Genomic DNA, 7,274 nt, shown 5'->3' on the forward strand with positions numbered 1-7,274 from the left:
TAAAAATTTATTTAAAAATTGATTTATATAATAAATAAAAATTAATTTAAAAAAATATTGTATCAAAATATTTTTAATATAAATAAAATCCTGACAAATAAATTTTTAACCAATTTTATAAATAATTTACCGTCTTTATTAACCATTCACATTGACACGTACTGTCTCCTTCACTAACTCAACATGTTCATTAGCAATTTTTGTTAATGCTAGACGACCAAAAAGCTCACATAAAGATAAAATAGAATTATTAATTATCTCGTGAAGATAAATAAAATAGAGATGCCAAAGGTCTCTTTTCTCGTCAAAAATAACATTATTTGTCGTACAAAAAGACATTACTACATTGGTAATTCACTCGTTATTATATAAAGGAATTTGATTTTTGAGGAGACATCTCAAATAAAAAATTACTATCATAATCACTAATTTATAAAAGATTAGTATCGATATTAATTATTTACACATGTTTATATTAATTATTATTTAATATAGAAATATATTAAATAAGAATGGAATACACATTTTTAAATATTAAATGTATTAACATTTTGCCAATGAGTTATAGCTCAAATGACATAGTCTCTTCATACTCAATTAAGAGGTTGCGGGTTCGAGTCTCTTATCTTTGGTAAAAAAAAAAATGTATTAACATTTCTAAAATAACTCTAAACCATTCCCCAAAATATAATACAATTAATAACAATAGCAATTACAATTCCAAAATCTCTAACAAAAGCATGAACTTGTGGCCGATAAAAAGAAAAGTTCCATAATTACAAAGCCCAACAAAAAATCCACCATCTTTAGCCATTTACTTTTCTTACCCCCTTCTCCTTGAAAACATGTGAATTTTGCTAGAGATTATCAATTTATCATTTATGGTAGTTTAAAAATTTCACATGTCCGATTGTTCTTCTTGTGTGATATTAAAAGATAAAAAGAAGAGAAAATATGAGCATGACATTACAAAAAAAATGTAGAAGAATATCACACATAAAAAAAAGTCCTCTTTTATTAACCCACCTTCAATTTGTGGTTGTCTAGTTGCAAGAACCACCATGGTCCATCTTTTGATAATAATCTGAACAACAAAGTAAAGTTGTATATTGAATTATTGATACTTGAAAGTTAACTTCTTTCTCTAGTTTGTTAGATAGCTTTACTTTTTTTTTTTTTTCTCCTTTTATCCCTTACTTTCACCTTTTCGGTATATTCTCAAATCAATTTATTTGTATAAACTATAAAACTATAAAAATAAAAATTATCAGTTATTGTAGAATTGAGCAATGTTATTGTTTAATTCACCTCATAATTCCGGCAATTGTTCGGAGGCCCATGAAAAGAGCTAAACCATACCAGATTCCTTGTATACCAATGACTGAAGGAGCTAAAAGCAAGAATGTAGAAGAGATTGCACCCACTAACATCTGTTTAGATTATTTTACAAAAATATCAGAATAAATTACAGAAGAGTAAAACAAGAATGACCTTATTTTTGTTAAAGACAAAAATATCCTTAGAATATTTTAAAATACGATAAAAAATACTTAAAGCTAAATATATTTTTAAAAATTAGATTCTGATACAATTTTTTATAAATATCGTTATTTGTATCTTATTTATCGTTTTAAAAGTGAGAATTTTTTTGTCTGCGTATCCAAAAGTCAGGTATTTTTTTTTATAGATTACCCATTAAAGAAACTATTCTACGCTTTTAGGCTAAAAGAAAAAAAAAAAAGTTATTTACTTACCATAGAACAAGCAGCAAAGGAGAAGTCTGAAACTCCATAATGCAGTCCATCAAAGATATAAGCCAAAGCAGTTAAAGGTTGGCTAGCACTCACAAACTGTGCAAGTATTTATGATATAATTAAGGTCTTGCATCAAGTCCAAAAAAAAAAAAAGGTCTTGCATATGATATATAAGTACTAATTAAATTACACTAGTTTATTGTAAAATGAGGTGATATTACATATAACATTCTTGATTGTCATGCATATACCAACCTCCTTACTCGGTGTTATATCTTTCAAAATACAATGATATTTTGTATAAAAAATTAGCATATACTAGATCAATGTAATTTACCTAATGAAAATAATTAACAGAAATGCAGGTAAGTATTCTTAGTTTCTTACCAGTAGACCAGATTTAACAATACCTAAGACTTCAATGTCTTGAGTGAAAAGGGTTGCTAGAGAACCAAAAGAGGTACCCAAAATTATAGCTAACATGACTCCAGTGAGTACTCCAATCTGAGAATACATAAAATCAAATTAGAAATATGAATACTAGGGGCAAAGTATATGATAATTTAACACAAAGAATGAGATAGACAACCTTTAAAGCAAAGTAAGTTACTTCTTTTACAGTATTGTAGTCGCCCTTGGCCAAGAAACTTGCAACAAGAGCCTATTCAGAAATATAACTCCATTGGTCAATTATATGAAGTCAAAGGGAATGAGAAAATTCAAATTTGAATAGATCTTCTCATATTAATATTCTAATGATCCTGTCATCTAATATTTGTGAAATTTTGACATGAAGACTAAGAGATTCTAATGTTTATGAAGAGAGATTAGTTTACCTGACCAGCTGCTCCTTGTGCATCTACAAGAAGTGATACAGATAACCATACTTGCAAACATATCTGATGTGCTGCCGTGGCTAAGGGTCCGAGACGTGCAGCCATTGTTGTGCTCAAAGTTATTGTCATTACAGAAGCTAAAGTTCTCCCAAGAAGAAAACCACCTGTGCAATAAATTGGAAAAACTTCCCTCAAGGCACTCCTCTAGTTTCTCAAGTATTTAGCATTCAAAACAGAAGATGCATAAAGATGCAAAAGCTACAAAATGAAATCAGAAATGTCATGTCTAATTCTTATATATAGATTAGATAGTTAATCAAAGACACATGGAAGTTAACTTGAAACAACAAAGTAAGTACTCTTGACTAGCCATAGAGATATGTTATTCCTTAAATGGCACCTACCAAAGCAATAAAACCATGATATTTATCAATGGTTTGAATCAAACTTACAAGTGTAACCACTGAATTAATGTCAAATCAGATAGAGAAGATACTCACCAGATCTCAAGTATCCACCAAAAGGAAGGCTTCTAATATTTGGGATTGACAGTTTAGTCCTTTTACTGAGACTCCATATCATCAAAGTGGCCACAATGTACCTGAAATAATATTAATACAGAGTCTATTAATTTGATTGATCTCTATGTTACTGTATTGAAAAGATGCATAGGAAGAACAAACATAAGAGGTCATACTGAGATATGACAGTGGACAAGGCAGCTCCAGCCACACCCATGTTAAAATTATAAATAAGTACAGGAAACAAAAACACTGCAGCCAAATTGCCAAAACCTGCAAAAGTTCAAATAATGTAAAAATCATTACAGTGTGATCAATGTGACATGAACCTTATTAAATTTCTATTAGTGTCTGTTTCAAAAAGTGTAATGAAGTACTTGCCTAAACATTGTACAGGGGTCCTAGTGTCTTTAAATCCCCTAAATATTCCTTGCACAGCCAAAGAAATGACAACGGCCGGAGCACCGATGGCTCTAAGCGACAAAAATCGCTCTGATAGAATCCGCATTGGTGAGTCCTATGCAGAAAAACATTAGGACAGCAACATCAGATAATGGAAATGGACCAAAAAATGAAATAACAAGGATAAGGAAGAGGGATTGTACATAAGAATTTAGAAGTTTGTGATGCAAGGTTTAACTCACTGATGATATTCCAACCATGATGAGGAACAATCTAGATCCAAAGAACATAGCCAAAGACCTTCATTATTGATTGGATTGGCTGCAATTTCTTCTGCTACAAAAGAAGTTGCCACACTAAGGAGGGGAATGTTGAAAACCTTTGATACTATGTTAAAAATTGACATGGAAACACCAGCAGATGCCAACTCCAATACTCCTATTCAAATAATCACCATGCAAAAAGATCAATTCATTAGTAACTAAAAAGTAAATTTATGCATACCATAACATAAGAATGAAAAATCAGCATAATGCAAGTTTTTCAAAACCATCAACATTACCAAAGATCAATCAACTTACCCAATCTGCCAATGTAAGCAGTCTCCATCAATTGCGCTAAGGGCTCAATTGCTTGTCCAGCAATTGCAGGTATAGAAAGCATTATAAGCTCAGTTTGTACACTTGGAACTTTAGGTTTGTTTTCTAAATTTACCCCATCAAACACACTGTGAATTGAAAAAAAGAAAGCCAAAAATCACATATATAAGCATAATATTCATTACATGGTACCTGATTAGCATTCAAGAACAAAAGGACTCATGATTAATTGACAAAGTATGCTAATTTGAGTAAAAGAGTGTCGGAATCATACAAATTCTTCTTGTTGATCAAGATGCCATTTTCTGATAATGCACTATCATCATCGTCATCATTATGCACATCAAAATGACTCAACCCAACATCAGAAATGGGTTCATTAGCAACCAAACCACAGTGTCTCACAAAATTGTCAAAAGAAACCACTTTCTTGTGAAGAATCCTGATGGAATTCCAAGCCCTTCTTTCTGTTGCTGTTCTAAAATGGAAATTACACTTCCCAACCTCATTGTTGAGTTTTGTTCTTTTCACAACCCCTTCAATAGCAACTCCACAAACAAGTGAACCACCAATTTGAGTAGCCATGTAATTGGATAACTTAGCTCACTGCAGATATTTCAAAACAAAGAAACGGATCATATATCTAAGTTGCTTTGCTTAATTCAAGGAATAAAGGGTACTAGAAGATTATAAATTATGAATGTGGTTCATCCTTCACTGAAAAATGAACCCAATTTTCAGTTCCAGCACGAGAATGCAACAAAGAAATGGGGGGTGGGGTTTAAACCATTAAAGTACCAACCTTTATTGTTTTCCTAGCTCCAAATATTCAAAATTCAAGTACGGTGAACTTGGAACTTGATATAGTATAAGGTTTATAAGCAGCAACTGATAATTGAAAACTCTTATTCCATTTTCAGCTGATCCTGTTTTCAGTTAGTGTCAGAAAAGAATCAATTTCTAACTGTAATGCCAATTTTTTTTTTTTTTTTTACTATGGTAAAGCTAGTGCAAATTTCTCATTCTCTATGCTTACACTTTTATAGTATTAAACAAACAACTTTTTATATGCAGTGAATGTTAGTTAGTTGGTCCAATTTCTTCTCTTTTTTTTCGTTCTTATTACCACAAGAGTTTTGATTGGTCTTCAAATATTGAGTACCTATAATTTTATTGTTGAAAATTGAAAATTAAAATCGAACTTACTTATATCCAATGAGAAGTTGTTAGCTACCAATTATGTTAATCATTTTTAATGTTCTTAGTATAATTTTTACTTTCGAGGGACCAAGAACTAATCCGTCGCGGATCTGAGCTCCATTCAAAGGTTTGTCGACTACTACATACATAAAACGAGATTCAAACTCCTGACACTTATTTAAGCAAACTAATAAGCTAACCACTAGACCAACTCAAGTTGGTTTTCTTAGTATAATTTTTTTTTTTTGAGAAAGTCTAGGGGCCAGCAACTTTTTTAAAAGTTGGCCAGCATTTAACCATCAAAAGAAAATTGAATGATCCCACATTATTGGATTTAATCTCACACCATTAAAAATCTTATTGATGGCCAATTGATGGTTATAAAACACAAAAATTGCTGGTCCCCTAGTACTCCTTTTTTTTTTTTGTTTCCCACGATATCCCCTGCCCAACAGGTCAATTACTAATCCGTTACAGATCAAAACTCCATTTACGGGTTTGTCGCTGGCCGATAAATTCTTAGTATAATTATTGACAAGTCAAAATCAAACCACGTTTTTGTTGCTATGTGCCTATATTATTGTACTATGGACATGGGTTGAATGGCCTACATCAAGAAATAATTGAGTTCCTTCACCAACCCATTTGGGCTTTGAAGTCATTTTATCACATTAATCATGCTTGTTAACTATTTAAATTACCAGAAATTTATTTTATTAGTTATTATGAGCTAAAGATCGTTTTTTATTGGGTTTCATAGTCTATATTTAACCTCCCAAAAAGTTGAAATAATGTAGTAAAAAAACTTTATTATTATTAGATAGATTGTATAATTTAGTTGCAATTCACTTCAAATCCTTTTGAAAATCTAATTACACAATTAAAAATAAAGCTGTCGGTGTGATAGATCTATTATTGAAATAATGATGTTCCATTGAATTAGTGATCACATGGTTGAATTATTGAAGAGTGATGATACATAGTGATTACTAGAGGCAGGTTAACCAACACCAAGAACTTGATAAAAGGTGAATAATATTACTTTTACCTATAAAATTTTATAGTGTTAATAACATATCTACCTACCAATAAAATTAATGTTTTAATACGTTTGTTATATAACAACTATTTTTTATTAGTATAAATTTAATTTTATTTTTTTATAAATAAATTTATTAGTATTTTAAATTTTTATAGATAAAAATAGTAATTTACTTTTCATTTAAATGTTAAGAATAATGTCAAATTAATCCAACAAAAAATCTAGCAATAAAATTGTAACTATCAACTATTATTTACATGCTTCCTTCAATTTCACCATTTTTAGGTCAATATAATAATTTCAATTATGAATGAAATCAAATGCTCTACCTTTTTTTTGTCTTTTTTTTTTTTTCACTTTACAGGCAAATTCATTTTACAAAAGAAGTATATTCCAAAAGCTAACAAATGTAGGAAGAATTATTTGTTTGAACCTGAAGCAATGGCTTATATACATACCACCACATAAAACCTATCACTATTTGAAAGTCTTGAAGCCATGCATTAATCATAGGTCACATGAATCTCTTATAGGATCTACTATAAGATTCTAGTTCTAGTAATAATTTCACATGTGCTTTGGGCCATCCATCATTATTATCCTCGGTTGTGGGAATTGCACTATTGCAGTGGGAACCTTTCTTGTTTCTTTTCTTGACATTATGCTTCTGGCATTTGTTTAATGAGTAAATAACCAAATTAGTCTCCGAAAGATTACTCAATTTTTAAATTGGTCTCCAAAAAAATAAATTAATCAAGAATGTCCTCCAAAAATTTAAAAATGGTAACGTTAGTCCTTCCATTCATCTTCTGTTAATTCCGTCATTGACGCTGTTAACTATTGCTTATGTGGCCGTCAGTGTGGCATATCAGCATGCCAGCTTGGTGTAGAATGGCTAGTGACAAGATATGTTTCACTAT

The 7,274-nt window shown here is 30.6% G+C and overlaps 1 long non-coding RNA gene and 1 pseudogene across 1 annotated transcript; one reads left to right on the forward strand and one right to left on the reverse strand.

The window, feature by feature from the left end:
- On the reverse strand, positions 680-5,139 carry LOC107642520 (annotated as a pseudogene).
- Positions 828-1,208, forward strand: LOC110271701. The gene is made up of 2 exons (XR_002362284.1): positions 828-923; positions 1,008-1,208. It is a non-coding gene; the product is annotated as an uncharacterized LOC110271701 (long non-coding RNA).

Source organism: Arachis ipaensis, chromosome B05, assembly GCF_000816755.2.
Source record: "Arachis ipaensis cultivar K30076 chromosome B05, Araip1.1, whole genome shotgun sequence".
Classification (NCBI taxonomy): domain Eukaryota; kingdom Viridiplantae; phylum Streptophyta; class Magnoliopsida; order Fabales; family Fabaceae; genus Arachis; species Arachis ipaensis.